This window comes from Cryptomeria japonica, chromosome 5 (assembly GCF_030272615.1).
Source record: "Cryptomeria japonica chromosome 5, Sugi_1.0, whole genome shotgun sequence".
Taxonomy (NCBI): domain Eukaryota; kingdom Viridiplantae; phylum Streptophyta; class Pinopsida; order Cupressales; family Cupressaceae; genus Cryptomeria; species Cryptomeria japonica.
Window position 1 is genome coordinate 647,295,750 of NC_081409.1, and position 18,587 is coordinate 647,314,336.

The window sequence follows — 18,587 nt, forward strand, 5'->3', positions numbered from 1 at the left end:
GATGAAGATAGTTTAGGTGGTTTTGATTCTAGGAGTGATGAAGGTATTTTCTTGGGTTACTCTACTCATAATAAATCCTACAAATTCTACAATAAAAGACTGAGAAGAGTTGTTGAAAGTGTGCATGTTAGAGTTGATGAAGATTTGCATAAAGGAAGACACACAAAAGTGAACCAATATGATGACTCATGTGATGAAGATGAAGTTCGGTCAGAAAATGAACCAGAAGAAGCACCCAACAAGACCCCTAATAGATATGTGTAGAAAAATCACCCGGAAGAGAAAATTATAGGTAATAAAAATGATGGTGTACAGAACCGAAGAAGACTTGCCCAAAACAATGAGCAAATAAACTTCTGCCTCATGACTGAAATGGAACCCAAAACGTTTAATGAGGCCAACAAAAGTGAGAAATGGATGAATGAAATGGAAGAAGAGCTGCATCAAATTGAAAGAACAAGACATGGGAATTAGTTCCTAGACCAATGGATAAAAATTTCATTGGTACTAAATGGGTTTACCGAAATAAGATGAATGAAGAAGGTAAGATTGTCAGACATAAAGCAAGGTTAGTGTGCAAAGGGTTTTCTCAAGTAGAAGGAATTGATTTTGAAGAAACATTTGCACCAGTTTCAAGACTTGAGGCTATTAGAATGTTCTTAGTATTCTCTACCTTCAAAGGATACAAGTTTTTCTACTGCATGATGATGAAAATTTTGTGTGCCAATTGAAGAAAGCATTGTATGGTTTAAAGTAGGCTCCAAGAGCATGGCATTCAAGATTGGATAAATATATTCAGGAGCAAGGTTTCAAAAAGGGAAGTGCAAATAGTAATCTGTACATCAAAGAAGATGGAAATCAATCAATTATTGTTGTTGTATATGTGGATGATATAATATTTGGAGGCAACAAGGATATCTTGTGTAAAGAGTTTGTTGATCAGATACAATCGGATTTTGAGATGTCAATGCTTGGAGAGTTGTCGTATTTTCTTTGTTTGCAAATTTCACAACAAGATAAAGGAGTATTTATCTCTCAAATCAAGTATGTTAGAGATATATTGAAAAAGTTTCAGATGGAAGATAGCAAACTGGTAAGTATGTCCATGGTGACCAGATGCAAGTTGAGCAAGGTTGATGAGTCACCGAAAGTGGATCAGACCTTGTATAGATCCATGATTGGTAGTTTGTTATACCTTACTGCCTCAAGACCAGATATAGTGCAGGTAGTATGTATGGTGGCAAGATTTCAAGCTGCACCCAAACAGTCACATGAGAATGTAGTTAGAAGAATCTTCAGGTACCTACAAGGAGCACTTAATTATGGCTTATGGTATCCAAAGCAAGGAGATTTCACTTTACAAGCCTACACTGATACTGATTGGGCAGGCTGCATTGATGACCAAAAAAGCAAAAGTGGTGGCACATTATTTTTAGGTGATCGGTTAGTTTCATGGCACAACAAGAAGTGGGATTCAGTCTCCTTATCTACTATTGAGGCAGAATATATTGTTATTGCTGCATGTTGTTCTCAGGTGTTATGGATGAAGCAAACCCTCAAGGATATTCAGATAGAAATATCTGACCCTATTTCAATCTGGTGTGATAAATCAAGTACAATCAACATTTCAAATAATCCAGTTATGCAGTCAAGGACAAAGCACGTTGCCATCAAATGCCATTTTCTCACGGAGAAAGTTGTAGAGCAAGAAGTGAAGGTATAATATGTTCCTACAAGTGAACAAGCCATTGATATCTTCACAAAACATCTACCGGTAAACACATTTAAATATCTAAGACACAAGTTAGGAGTTTTCTCACCCACTTTATGCACTTGAATATGTATGGAGATCTGTAGTTTAGGGGGAGTTCACAGCCATACATTTTTAACTCTTGGACCATATCATGGACACAGTGGGAAATCAGATGTTTTTGTGGTAGTACCAACTGGTTTGAAGCTTTGGGAAGTTGTCTATTCAATTTATTTATCTACCAAAGTCGCCATTAGCTTAACCTAGAGAGTAACTTTACAGGGGGATAACTTGATCATCAATCCTCTCTTGTGAGTTTTGTAGTTGTCTATTCAATTTGTCTATCTATAAAAGTCGCAATTTGCCTATTGGGTGAACGGGTAGAGTGGTCTAGCCTACTGATAATTGATGTTTGAGCCCTTTATCATTGTTGTCAAAGGGGGAGATAGTGCATCTTGTGAGTCCAAACTGTGGAGAAAGAGGCATGTTGTGAGTCCGAATTATGGAGAAAGAGCTCAGATTGTGAATAATATGTGTGTTGACATCAATGCCAAAGGGGGAGATTGTTGGCATTGTATTGTCATTGATGTCAACCAGTAAGTATGTCAACCGGTATGAAAGATGTTGTTACCAAAATTGGAGATTATTGGCATGTTCATGTCAACTGGTATGGGATGTCAACCTGCAAGTCTGTCAACAAGTAAGAAAGCAAATCTGGTAAGTGCAGTCTAAGATAGGATGTTCTAACCGATAGAACAGAGAAGGGCATGATATGAAGGTTAACCGGTTAGTGTATCGCGGTCAGTCAGTGACCAAGTTTGAACTAACACAATCAAGTGAGATGGATGCTGACAAAGATGTCACATGGACTCCAAGTAGCGAACATGCAATGGTAGGTGAATGGTGCATTGACGAGGTAGTTGTCGACTAGGTCAGTATTAAATGTCGACTATGAAAATCACAAATCGGTTGCAAAGGATTGTGGCTCAAATCAGATCAAGGGGTAGAGATTTTATTCTTTGACATTATGATTGAAGTAGGATATCTAATCCTCTTGTTGATTTGGAGAAAGAAATAGTCAAATCATTCATTGTGATGGAAAAAATCAAGATCGATGAACCGAGTCCAGTTTGCTAAATATAATAAATGTTTATAGGAAGAATAAAAAAGGACACAGATTTTTGCTGACCTATTGTAGGTTGTTGATTCAAGAAGATGATATTTGATTTGATATAGATTGTGGTTGGTAAAGAAAACCCTAAGTGCATGAAGTTTGAGTTTTTGTTTTGGTGGGAAAGCATGTGTATAAATATGTAGATCTAAGACTTATCTTTGTGAATAAGAGAGAGTATGTTGGATGATTGATAAGAAAGTGTGTTTTTGCTAGGTGAGAGTTGATTAGTCTAAGTGTTGATAGAAAAATATTGAAGTGACTGAGTGTTAGTCAAAGAACCGGTAAGAAGGGTTTAACCAGAAAGGTTTAAGGTAATCGATAGACAGTTACAAAGTATAACAGTTCATCTAACTAACAGTGTATGAATTGGTTGTTAGACAATTCAAATAATCAAAAGACAATTGAGAGGGGGGTGAATCAGTTCTTAGAGGTTACCAGAACATTAATCAATTGTTACTTTAATACCATAACCCAAAATATTAATACCAGAATGCTTAAACCAAATATCAAAATTGCAGTTAAACCAATTAAGCATAAATGATAATCATAGAATAAATACCATCCACATGACACCAAGATTTATACTTGGAAAACCCGGTAAAAGGAAAAACCACAGTAGGAAGCCTACCCATAGTCAGATAATACTTTTGTGGTAAGCATGTGAATTACAATTGAGGGGCCTCCACTTGTAGGAAGGACAATAGCCTAGAGTGCACTTCTCATCACAAAAAGAGTCCCACTGACTACATAGAAATCTAGACTGCAATCTGGAAGAATGAATGAACTACAAAGATAGCATCTCCTATGCCTGAGTATAGTTTCCGTTAAGCTCAATACTGGAGGACTAAATCCTCTTACATAAACCTAACTTGATCTCCAATGATCAGCTGAATCCTCTTTCTGAATGATATTACATTATTTGCACGTTACATATCTATATCTCATACCATGATATATTCTACAATGAGATCTTACATCATATATATACAAATCCTCAACCATAAATGATAAAGTCGGCCACCAGATAATAAACTTATTACATAACTACAAAACATGTCAGCCTTAGACCAAAAAAATAATATCCAACCCATAAGACATCCTGGAAACACATCGAGAGGTCCAATCCACATGTTTCATTAAGCCGGTCCATAACCTAGATCAACCAAGACCCAATATAGGTCCACACGCTAAAGCAATGATCCCAATCTGCCAAGTCTTGAACATGATTACTATCAGCATCCTGAATCCACACCAGAAGTTGCACCAACACCACTTATGCATATCATCAAAGATCTTCATCAAAGCTCTGTTGGTGAAACCCTCGCTAGAACAACAAACTAAGCTTCCAAGAAAACATGATAGCGTTCGATCACTAGAACAAAACCAACTGACTTAATATGAACACGAGTAAGACAATTACTTAACCAAATCATATCGAAGAATACTATATCATGTCAGATCCAATCCAGCCATAAAATGAGTAAGCTAATTCCATAACCAAATCATACCGAAGAATACCAGATCATGTCAAATCCAATCCAACCAGAAACCACACATCCTATCGAGACTAGAAGGGTGCCGGTAAAGAATCCAAAATAGCTAGTGTTGACATCAATGACAAAACATCAATGCAACACATAATCAATTCCTCCAAATGGCCAACAATCTCTCCCTTTATCATTGATGGAAACACTAGATGTGAAAAACACCCAAGTGCCAAATAAATGCCAAACAAGTCTCCCCCAATGGAAGACAACCAATAATCTACAACTTAAAGATATAGTAATGAAGTTCTGAAACAAAGACCAAACTCCCCATATGAATGATATCTCTATAAAGCTATGTTTTTCACATATATCTCTCCCCCTAATGTATACAACTCCTTAAGTTTTTCTCATCAATATCTCTCCCCCTTTTACATCAATGCCAAAAATCTGACAAAAATATCAAAGCAAAAACAAAAACCACTAAATAACAAGGCTAACTACTCCTCGTGAGCAGTAGCATCCCCACATCAGTGCCAGAATGAATGATATCTGTGATAATGCATACCAAACTTATGCCAAAAAGCATCCATCAGTTTTCTCCCAAAGGGGCAGAAACCCCTAACCTATCTCTTAGGTACTCAAATGATTCTTTAGGCAAAGGTTTAGTGAAAATATCTGCAATCTGCTCTTTAGTGTTCACATAAATTAGTCTAACTTCTTTTTCTTCCACCTTCTCCTTCCAAAAGTTATACTTGATAGATATGTGCTTAGTCTTTGAATGAAATACCAGATTCTTTGATATATCAATAGTAGCAGAGTTATCACAATGAATAACTACCGGTCCAGTGCAATGCACTTTGATATCCTTCAACATTTGCTTCATCCATATAACATGTGTACAGTTAGTAGCAACAACAATATATTCAACTTCAATAGTAGATAAAGAAGTACATGATTGCTTCTTGCTGATCCATGAAACTGACTTCTTTCCAAGAAAGAAATCTCCATCAGAAATACTTTTTCGGTCATCAACATCTCCAGCCCAATTAGCATCTGTATATGCACATAAAGTAAAATCATCATCGTTAGGGTACCACAAACCATATTCTGATGTACCTTGCAAGTATCTATAATTCATTTAAATGCACTCTCATGATTTTCTCTAGGATCACTCTGATATCTAGATGCAATACAAACAACATTCATTATGTCAGGCCTAGTCTGAGTCAAATAAAATAGACCTCCAATCATAGATTTGTATCATGTAGGATTTACCGATGTACAAACATCTTTCCTTGTCAATTTCTCACTTGTAACCATAGGAGTACTTACCGGTTTAGAATCTCCCATACCAAATTTCTTCAACAATTCCCTAGCATAATTAGTTTGACAGATGAAAATACCTTTGTCAGTCTGAGTAATCTGCAAACCTAAGAAAAAATTCATTTCCCCAATCATAGACATTTCAAATTCTTTCTCCATATTCTTAGAAAATTCCATGCACAACTAATCCTTACCTCCAAAAATGATGTCATCAATAAAAAATTCAATAATTAGTAAATCATCATCAGTGATCTTATAATATAAATTACTGTCAGCATTACCCTTAGTGAATGCAAGCTTCAAAAGATATTTATCTAACCTTGCATACCAAGCTCTAGGTGCCTGTTTCAATCCATATAAATATTTCCTTAACCTGCAAACCATGTTTGTATCATCTGAAAGTGAAAAACCATTAGGTTGCTCAATATAAACTTCCTCATCAACATCCCCATTAAAAAATTCTCACTTAACATCCATCTAATAAACCTTGTAGTTCTTATGGGCAGCATAGGCAATAATTAATGTTACAGCTTCAATCCTAGCTACAGGTGCAAAAGATTCACCATAATAAATTCCTTCCTTCTAAGAATATCCTTTACAAACCAATCTAGCCTTATTCCTTATAACTTGACCATCTTCATTTAATTTATTCCTAAAAACCCATTTAGTTCCAATAACATTCTTATTTTTAGGCCGGGGGACTAAAGTCCATGTGTTATTCTTCTCAATTTGATCTAATTCTTCTTCCATAACTTTCAACAAACATTCATATTTACATTCTTCAATTACTAATACCGGTTCAACTTGAGAAATTAAACATACCTCATTAGTTGTCAGTCTTCTTGTCATCACTCCATTGTTCTTGTACCCAATGATCTTATCTTTTGAATGATTTAGTCTCACATACCTAGGAGTCTTCTAACTCTATGTTCCTTGTCTCGATTCTTTAGTTACTGTTGAATTTTCTGATACTGCCGGAGTAATTGGTTGAACACTCTATTCTGGTAAAGGTGCTACTGATTCAGATATAATCATTTCCACTGCTGGTTCTTTCTCATAAACTCTGATTTGACCTCTATTCAACTCACCCACCTTGATATTAGCACTCTCCATAATTCTCTACAATCTCTTGTTATAATATCTATATGCTTTACTTTTATTAGAATAACCAAGAAATATGCCTTCATCACATCTAGGATCAAATTTGCCAATGATATCATCTCTCCTGATATAACATTTACTACCAAAGATTCTAAAATACTTAACTATAGGTGTATTGACAAACCATAATTCATAAGGTGTCTTATCAGTTTCTCCTTTGATATGTACTATGTTGAATATATAAACTGTTGTGCTCACTGCTTCTCTCTAGTAGATATGAGGTAGACTAGCTTCCATCATCATTGTTCTAGCAACATCAGAGATAGTTCCACTCTTCCTTTGGACAACTCCATTTTGCTAAGGTGTCTGGGGAGCAAAAAATTGTCTCCTTATATCATGCTTCTCACAAAAGTTATTAAACTCACCGGATGTGAATTCTCCACCATGATCTAACCTCAAAAATTTAATCTTCAATCTTGTCTCAGTTTCCACTTTAGCCTTAAATATTTTAAAATTTTCAAAAGCCTAAGATTTCTCCCTTAGAAAAGTAACCCACATCATTCTAGAATAATCATCAATGATTAGCATAAATTATCTATCACCTTGAAAATTTTTAACTCTAGCAGGTCCAAACAAATCAATATGAATAAGATCAAGAACATCATTAGATTTATCTTGTATACTCCTAAAAGAGGTTCTTACCTATTTTCCCATTTGACATTCTTTACATACTGGATTATAGGGCTTCACAATCTTAGGTATATCTTTAACTACCTTAGTTGAACTGATCTTTACAATACAATCAAAATTCACATGACATGTCCTCTTATGCCATATCCAACTCTCATCAATTTGTGAAATCAAACATGTCTTCTCACTAGAATTCAAATGAAATATATTACCTTTTGTCTATGTGCCGGTTGCATTGTCCAAACCAGATCTATTAATGATTTTGTATTTTCTATCCTTGAACTGTAATTGAAATCCCTTATCCACCAATTGTCCTGCACTCAAAAGATTATGCTTCAAACCATCAATGAATTAAATATTTTCAGTATTGTTCTTACCATCCAATGATATAGTTCATTTTCCTTTGATCATACATGTTTTGTCATCTCCAAATATAACTAGACCACCATCAAATTCTTGCAAACATAGAAACTTCCTTTTATCTCCAGTCATATGAAGTGAACGTCCATTGTCAATTACCCATTCATCCTTGTCTTTAATTTTAGAAGCAAGTGCCTTCTCTTTAGGTACATTCACTTCTAGTGCCAAATGATCTTCATTGATAGCCAGGAACACCCATTCCTTCTCATTGTCGGAACCACTAGCAAAGTCTTCCGCTGGTTCATCATCAAAGTCAGTCACACCTTCCTCATCCGCTATGTGACATGATTTATCTTTGTTTTTTCTTGTACTTATACTTGTTCTGATATCCAAGGTTAGGCTTTAAATATCTTCTAACTCTCTCTTCAAATATTAAATTCCTTTTAGGATATCTAGATGCAAAATGACCAATCTTATTACATGCAAAACATTTAAAAGGTGTTTTTCCTTCATAGTTACTTCCTACCAGTCCTTTAGGTAATCTTCTAGCAAATGGTGCTTCAAGTTACTCAAACTCATCATCTTCTCTCTTCATATCATCCAATTACTTTGCATATAAATCTTTCCAATCTTGCTTACCGGTTGATGATGCGGATGCATGAAAAGTAGGTTCAGACTTCACAACTCCAGAAGGTCCAAATTCTTCAAGCTCAAAAGCAGATAATTTTCTAACCAAGTTATCTTTGTTGACAAAAGTATTAGCCATTGTTCTCAATTCATTAATTGCAGTAGCCTTCATCTTGTAAGCTAGTGGTAGTGCTCTCAGAACTTTAGAAACAATTTCATCTTTACTTAGAGTTCCACTAAAACATTGAATTCCCATAACAATCTCATTTACCCTTTCCTGCATGAATGCAGTAATCCTTTCATCTTCTTCCATCTTCACATTTTCATATCTCACCCGGTAACCATCAAGTTTAGCAATCTTCATGGTAGGCTCACCTTCATTAGGAGTCTCCAACTTATCCCATATAGCCTTTCCAGATGATTTGTCATTTAATCCCATTATTTACTGATCAAAAAGTGCACACAAGAGGGCTTCTCTTTCTCTACAATCATTAACAAGCTCCTTATCCAATTTTTCTAGAGGAGGGTTGCCAGATGCCAAATTATGAGGTGTAACACCATTCTGTGTGATCTCCCAAATCTCCTTACCAAGACATCTCAAATGAGTCTCCATCTGAATCTTCTATACTGTCTAATTTGTTCCATGAAGCCTTGGCATATCTCTCTGAAAGATAGCTCCAGATGAATTAGATGAACTTGAACTGTTAGTCGCCATAGGATCTTCCTCAAGCGGTTAAGCATTCTACAAAGAGGACTAGAGCTCTGATATCATTTATTAGACAGTTCAAATAACCGAAAGATAACTAAGAGGGGGGGTGCATCAGTTGTCACATATTACCAGAACATTAAGAAATTAAAACTTTAATACCAGAACCCAAAATATTAATACTAGAATGCTTAAACCAAATACCGAAATAGCAATTAAACCAATTAAGCATAAACAATAATCAAAGCATTAATAGCATCCACGTGACACCAAGATTTATACATGGAAAACCTCGTAAAGGGAAAAACCATGGTGGGAAGCCTACCCACAATCAAATAATATTTCTGCAGTAAGTATGTGAATTACAATTGAGGGGCATGCACTTGCAGGAAGGCCAATAGCCTAGAGCGCACAACTCATCACAAAAGAAATCCAGACTACAATCTGGAAGAATGAATGAACTACAAAGATAGCATCTCCTATGCCTGAGTACAGTTCTAGTTAAGCTCAACACCAGAGGAATAAATCCTCTTACATAAACCCAACTCAATCTGCAATGATCAAACAAATCATCTTCTTGAATGACATTGCATTATTCACACATTACATCCATATACCATACCATGATATATTCTACAATGAGATCTTACATCATATATATAAACCCTCAACCATAAATTATAAGGTCGGCCACCAGATAGTAAACTAATTAAATAATTACAAAACATGTCGGCCTTAGACCAAAAAATTAATATCCAAGCCATAAGACATCCCGAAAACACATCGAGAGGTCCAATCCACATGTTACATTAAGTTGGTCCATAACCTAGATCAAACAGGACCCAATATAGGTCCACACACTAAAGCAATTATCCCAATCCACCAAGTCTCAAAAATGATCACTATCAGCATCCTAAATCCATACCAGAAGTTGCACCAACACCAATTATGCATATCATCAAAGATCTTCATCAAAGTTCTGCCAGTGAAATCCTCGTCGGAACCACAAACCATGCTTCCAAGAAAACATGATAGCATCCGATCACCAGAACAAAAACAACTAACTGAATATGAACATGAGTAAGACAATTCTATAATCAAATCAAAACAGAGCATACCGGATCATGCTGGATCCAATACAACCAGAAACCACAAATCCTACAGAGACCAAAAGGGTGTCGATAAATCATCTAAAATAGGTAGTGTTGACATCAATGACAAAAAATCTATGCAACACATAATCAATTCCTCCAAATGGCTAACACTAGTAAGATAGCAGCAGAGAGTGAAGGAGAGAAGACAAAGTGTGAGAGGAGATCCGGTAAGGCAAAAACTAACTTATAAAGGATTCAAACAAAAATAATAGAGGACTGGTAGAGAAGACAAGCAGTGTGACATAAAAGAGTTTAAACAACAGAAAGAATTGTTTGCAGAGGTTACAAAACTCATTTGTAACAAGTTTTTATCATTGTATTGTTTTATATCTCATTGCATTTCACTGAGTGGGTACTCGGTGCAATGGTTGGTGCTCCTTGATTTGGTGCTCCTTTGGATAGGTGTCCATAAATTTCTAGGGGTTGGTTCTCCTTGGGTTGGCTCCCTAAACTTTGTAAACTTGTTATTTCATTGTGAGGATGGATTGGAGCAGTAAATCTCTAGCAACATTCCTCACCGAGGTTTTCCCCACATTGGGTTTTCCTCGTATATCTAATGTTATGTGATGTGCTCTTGTGTGTGGTTTCTTGTTAGTGTTTTCATTATCCTACCAGTTGCACACATTGTTTAAAATTATTTAAAATCACTGATTCACCCCCCTCTCAGTGATATCTTATGTTCTACAAAAACTTTGGTTGCTAAGATTGTAGAGAAAGATGAATGGGTAATTGACAATGGTTGTTCACATCATATGACAAGTGATAAAGCAAATTTGTGAATATTGAAAGTGATGATGGTGGTATAGTGAGATTTGGAGATGATAAAGCTTGTGTGATGTATGGTAGAGGCTCAATTTCTTTTGATGGTAAGCATAATACTGATGATCTTGTATGTTGAAGGTTTGAAGCATAATCTTTTAAGTGTTGGATAGATGATTGAAAAGGGATGTGATTTGTAATTAAAGAATGGTAAATGTAAGATTCTCAATGCCTCTAGTAGAGAAATTGCATCAAGGACTAAGACTAAAGGTAGTATCTTTCACTTGAATGTTGGTCAGAAAAGTTGTTTGATTGCTCAGATTGATGAAAGTTGGTTGTGGCATAGATGGATGTGTCATGTTAATTTTGACTGCATCATAAGGATAAGCTCTATTCAAGCTCTTAAAGATTTGCCTAAAATTGTGAAGCAATCTAATCTGGTATGTAAAGAATGTCAGTTGGGAAAGATAACATGAACTACATTCTAGAGTAGACTGTATTCATCTAATGGATTGTTAGATCTTGTGCATACTGATTTGTGTGGACCTTGAAGAGTGAGAAGTGTGCAAGTTGACAGATATTTCATGTTGTTCATTGATGATTATTCTAGGATGATGCAGGTTACCTTTATAAGGGAGAGATCAGAAGCATTGGAGAAATTCAAGATATTCAAAGCTAAGGTGGAGACTAAAACATGATTTAAGCTGAAGCGCCTAAGGAATGATAGAGGAGGAGAATTTACATCTAGTGATTTTGATTCATTTTGTGAGAGGAATGGAATTAGAAGATAGTTATCTACTCCTAGAACCCCTCAGCAGAATGGAGTTATTGAAAGGAAAAACAAAACTATTTTGGATGTTGCTAGGACTATGTTGATTGAAGGAAATGTCGCACAAACCTTTTAGAGAGAATTTGTTAGCACTGATGTTGGCACTGATAGTTCTGATACTTAATGTTAAGTACAGATGCCAAACTAATAAGATGAGAGGGGGGGGTGAATCATACAAACTTAATCTTCCATAAAAACATCAGATTCAACCTTAGTAACCTGTACTTCAGTAATATAACCAAAACTACTAAACATGCAAACTCAAAAGCATATAAACATCATAAAACTCATAACACCAAATTTAACGTGGAAACCCTAATAGGGAAAAACCACTGTGGGATTTCAAACCCACTAAGAAATATACTCTTCTAGAGTATGCTCGGTTAAAAGAAAATCTTGTTAAAGATTACAAACACATTGTTAGATGTGACCCGATTAAGGGATTTCCCTCTAATCTATTAGGATCTTCACCTTGTTAGAAGTGACCTTGTTAAAGGATTTCAAACACTCAATCAGAATGCCACCTTGCTAGAGGGTTTTACAAATAAGACTATTAAGTCCACTCAGTTAAGAGATTTTCTGTCACTTTACAAAATAACAGTAATAAAAATCTATCTACAACTTCACATCTAAAAATGCTAAAGAAGATTCTTATTTGCTCAATATAATATAGACATAGAACTAATCTTGTCCTTCTACTAGGCTCTATACTCTGTTATTCAAATAGTCTTCAAGCTTCTGTGCTTGGTAATCACTATGTAGCATCCCTATGCATACACTTGCCCGCATACATTGTTTATCAATCAGTTCCTTATTTATAAACAATTCACCAACTGCTTAATCTCCTTGATCACATTTCCCATGGTCAATCATAGCCATTAGATCTTTAAACTTTGACCTAGTTCAATGTATCCTTCAATCTGAAAATGTTTTACCCTGCCTAGGAACTTGCATATATTTCTTGGAACTTGTGCTAGGGTATTGCAGTTCAATCTGAGCTATAGATCTTCCTATTGATTTTCCTTTTCCATAGATTCTTTAACAATCTTCATTCACGGCATACCAATCATTTAATCATAGCCAGCTCACTAGCTTCCTTCATTAAATAATGCATGTAATCATTTAATGTATTTTGTTATTACTCAGTTGCAACTCGGTAAATACTAAACTTCACTCGGTAGACATTCTGCCTTCATTAACCGATAGTGATAACCTTAGGGTTTATCGACTAGGTTCCTTAGGGTTTATCGACTAGGTTCTTTGCTCGGTAACATAGTGTAGTATTAACCTTACAATCAATAACATATGTATGATATCAAAACAATCTAAACATCATGATATCATCATTGTCTAACTTAGTAATAGTTGCCCATTGAATAACTTATTTCTCCCCTTATTCATCATATTCTTTCCGTGTCTTTTACCGACTTCTTTATACTCATCAAAACATACTTCTTAAGATATGGCAACATCATACTGAATTAGAAAATCAATTTCTTGACATCAATGACAAAATAATAATATTAAGACAGTAAATATCCTTAATCAGTTATATCTATAATCATCAACAACCTTCTCAATATCCTTATTGAAATGCCAACAATCTCTCCTTGTCTGTTATAATGCCAAATGCCAATAGGCACATTCAATCAATTGCATATAGAAGGTGATTCCGGTAAGACTCCTTATGAGCTATGGTTTGGTCATGTTCCTTCAATTAGATATTTCAAATTTTTTGGAAGCAAATGTTATATCAAGAGAGATGAAGATATAGGAAATTTTGATGCAAGATGTGATGAAGGAATATTCTTGTGATATTCTACTAAGAGCGAGGCCTACTAGTGTTACAACAAGAGACTGAAGAAGATAGTGGAAAGTGCAAATGTGCAAGTTGATGAATGCCATGGAATGGACAACAAAGTATGCAGATATTAGTTTGATGATCAAGATGTTATTTCAAATCCTATGCAAACTGAGATCTTAAAGTAAAATGCTCTAGTAGAGATAGTTAATCCGGATATTGCTATTGTCGGTGAAGAAGTTCTAGAGCCCGAGAATCAAAACAATCAGGAGACTCTGAGGTATGTAAGACTGAATCATTCAAAAAATCAGATTATTGATGATAAGAATAAAGGTGTGATGACTAGAAGAAGGATTGTTGTTGAAGCATGTAAATATGAGAATTGGATAAAATCTATGGAAGAAGAGCTGAATCAGATTGAGAAGATTAATACATGGGAGCTTGTTCCAAGACCTAAAAACAAGAATGCATTTCACACTAAATGGCTGTTCTGGAATAAACTTAATGAAGATGGTGAATTGGTTAGAAACAAAGCAAGACTAGTATGTAAAGGGTGCTCATAGATGGAAGGAATTGATTATGAGGATAATTTTTCTCCTGTAGCTAGAATTGAAGTTGTTAGATTGTTGCTTGCATATACTACTTATGACAATTTTAGGGTATATCAGATGGATGTTAAGTCAGCCTTTTTGAATGGTGATTTGGAAGAGGAAGTCTACATTGATCAACCAGATGGATTTTCATTATCAGATCAAGGAAACATGGTATGCAAATTGAAGAAATCAATCTATGGACTTAAGAAAGCCCCTAGAGCCTGGTATGCTATATTAGATAGGTATTTGATGAAGTTGGGATTCTATAAAGGTACTACTGATAGTAATTTGTACTTTAAGGTTGATAATGACAACTTTTTGATTGAAGTATTTGTTGATGACATTATTTTTGGAGGAGATGATGATTTGAGTATGAAGTTTGTTGATGATATGCAAAAAGAGTTTGAGATTTCTATGATAGGTGAAATGAAATTTTTCTTAGGATTGTAGATTACACAGATTGACAAAGGCATTTTTGTTTCTCAAACTAAGTATGTAAAAGAATTGTTGAAGAAGTTTGGGTTAGATGATTCTAAACCGGTTGGAACTCATATGGTAACTGGATGCAAGTTGTCTAAACATGATGAATCTCATAAAGTTAATAAGAAATTGTATAGATCTATGGTTGGTAGATTGTTATATTTGACTCAAACTAGACTAGATATTATGTATATTGTTTATCTTTGCGCTAGATTTCAAGTTGATCCTAAAGAGACTCGTGCTACTACTATGAACAGGATTTTCAAATACTTGGAGGGGATAGTTGACTATGGTTTATGGTATCCGAATAATGATGATTTCATGTTATGTGCTTATACTAATGTTGATTGGGCAGGTGATGTTGATGACTGAAAGAGAACCTCCAGTGGAGATTTATTTTTAGGAAAGAAGTTGGTTTCATGCTCCAATAAGAAACAAGATGCTATATCTCTATCTACTACATAAGTTGAATACATTGTTGCTACTAGCAATTGTACTCGAGTAGTTTGGATGAAGCATATGTTGAAGGATACTAGATTTGTTTATGATGAGCCTATTGTTATACACTGTGATAATTCAAGTGCTATAAATATTTCCAAGAATCTAATACTGTATTCTAAAACAAAACATATATCAATTAAGTATCATTTCTCGAGGGAGAAAGTCAGTGATGAAGAAGTCAGATTGGAGTATGTATCTACAAAGGATTAGATTGCAGATATTTTCACTAAGCCTTTGCTAGAAGATACATTTCTCTACTTGAGAGACAAGTTAGGGGTCTTTGCCCCTCCTAATGAAAACTAGATGCATTGAGGTGCATCAATCTGGAGGACTGCATGGTCTTATCTTCTTATTTGGATTGATGAGTGGGTACTACTACTCATCTAGAGTAGTCAGTGGGTGATTCATATGATTAGATTTGTGAGTTTATCCTAAGGGGGAGAGATTGTCCTTCTTATTGAGAGAATCATGATTTGTATTCTGTCTTTGGCATTATTGTCAAAGGGGGAGAGAAGCATGTGAAAAACTGCTTTATCTTTGAATCTTTGTGTGCATGATCTTAGGGGGAGTTTGTTGGTAATTGTTGGTGTTTATCTATTCCTTTGAATTGATTTTTTTTCACATTCATATGTTTCCATGAATGCCAAAGGGGGAGATTGTTGGATATTATTGCTACTAGGATATGTCATTGTCATTAATGTCAACATTTTCTTGTGTTTTGGTGATCCAGTGATTGTAGAGAACTGATCTGGTTGGTTTATCTATTTGGGATGCTGAATCAACTAGAGATACTTCATTATTTATTGATTCCATGATGCTATGTGGTAATTTGATCAAGTTGCAGATTCCAGTATGAATATTAGTTTTTAGTGTTCTGGTATTTGATTTGTTGTGCTCTAGTATGATCATATCTTAAGCTGTGGATTTGGGAGAGTGTTTTGGATATTCATGTGTATCTTTATTTTAGATGGTTCATGATTTAGTGCTCTACAAGTTATCTTTCTAGTCTGAATTGTTGTTGTTGAGTGTTCTTGAGTGTTAGTGTGTTGATCGATGAATATTTGATTAAGTGGTGTCGGTGCAACTATTGCAGATGGTTGTAATGTGCTTGTTGGTGTTTCTTGATCCTATCCTTTTTTTTGTTGTCCAAATTGATCATTGTGTTCTTTCTTGAAGATCTTTTGAGTCCGGTGATATTCTTCATGTTGTGCGGTATTTTCAGTGGTGTAGTGTTTTGTGGTTGATCTTGGTGATATTGCTAGTGGTGACACATATTCGAGGATTTGATTTGGGTCCATGCTATGTCATCCATGACATTGTATTGGTCTGGTGGTTTATTTATGTGTCATGTGATGTAATTTTGTAATTAGTTGTTGAGGGTTTTGGTTGACCTTGTAGTCAAGGTTGATGAATTGTATAAATAGGTGTTAGATTCATGTAATTCGGTGATGGTGGTTGTGTTTGCATTATCAAAGAGTGGTATATGTGCCAATAAGAGAATTAATCTTTAAATGTGGTGTATTTAGCAGAGATTGTTGCAGGGCAGACAAATTATCTTAACTAAAACTATCATCAAACATTAGGAGATGCTATTCTTTTATTTCATCTTAATTGGATTGTAGTCCATATATTATTGTAAGATAGTGAACCTTGCCTGAGGGTTGGATCCTTCTAGATCATTATATTTTAAGTAGTGAGCTCTAGGCAGTGTGTCTGAATGCATGTGCATTCCCCATTGTAATATTTACACATAGTATTGTAGAGTATTATCTTATTATGGGTAGGTTCCCATCATGGTTTTTTCCTTAACTGGGTTTTCCAGGTCAAAATATTAGTGCTATCTATGTTGTTATTATTGTATTTATTTTTATTATTGTCACAGTTTATTAGATCTAAGATTGTGCTTAAATTGTTTAATCCGGTAAAAATTGATTTAGCCCCCCTCTGAGTTTTCCTTCATTATTATTGCCAACATGAAGGGATGGAGATGTTGACAAGGATTTATTAAGAGACCTAGAGACGGGATAAGTAGAGAGTCAAGTTCACAAAGAGAGAAAGATAGGTAAGGAGGCAAAGAGAGAGGTACAAAGGGGTGGAAAGATGTGGAGAGGGGAAATATATAGAGCTGAGATACCTATAGCCTACAGAGAGAGGAGAAAGAGACCTAGGGTTAAATATAGAAGGGGAGAGAGATGTGGGTAATGACATTGGAGGAGAGGTAGTGTGTTAAAAAGGGATGGGGGGAGATACCTAGAGATGGGGAGAGAGAGGGTGGGAGAGATAGTGATCAAGAGAATCAAGAGAGGGGAGAGAAATTACAAGAGAGTGAGAGAGAAAAAGAGAGTAGGGGGGCAAAGATAGAGATGTGGAAGGAGGGAAGATGAGGTAGAGAGGGTGGGATATATATAGAGAGGAGAGAGAAGTGAGAGAGAAGAGAGGGAGAGAGAAAGGTCTAGAGTTTTGAGGAGTTAACGACAATGATATAGAGAGAAAAAGAGAATGTTGACTACTAAATTCTAACAAAGTATGGCATTTATATGATATTTTAAAACCTAGAATCTACATTATAGCTTCTAGATATTTCAAACAACTCTCAAACATCTTGCCAATGTATACATACAATATAACCTAAAGTATAAGAAATTATTATGCTTATATATATATATGGGTAAAAGTACAAAGTTGTGTCACACTTTTATAAAGAAAACGGTCAATGTTAATTCAAATTTTTAAAGTAAATCAATAGAAAATGAAATATATGTTTTGAATTTTGAAATGATGTAAACTAATAAAATTTATATTCTCTTGTCTATTTTATGTTTGTAATTTTAACAAAAATTTTAAAAATTATTTGAATGTATTTTTTATAAAGTAAACACTATAATTTAGTTGTTGATAAAATGTTGAAATTGAAGTATAACTCTTTCCAATTCCAATTCCCACCAACTTTTTTCTTAATTATTTATCCAAATTAGAAAAGAATTATAACATCTTGACATAGATTCCTTTCTCTACTGCATCTTTTTTTTTTCAAAATTTTTAAATAAATTTTAGTAATTTTTTTGACAAGATAATCAACCTTATATTTTAGTGTTGATGACCTACTTTCAATAAAAAAAAATATAAAATATAAAAACTAATTAAAATATTAAAAGATATATATTTTGGAAAATTCACTTATAGATCTTTAAAAGGGGAATTTTACATTTCAAAAAAAAATTATTTATAAGAGTAGGAGTTGTTGATGTTGGT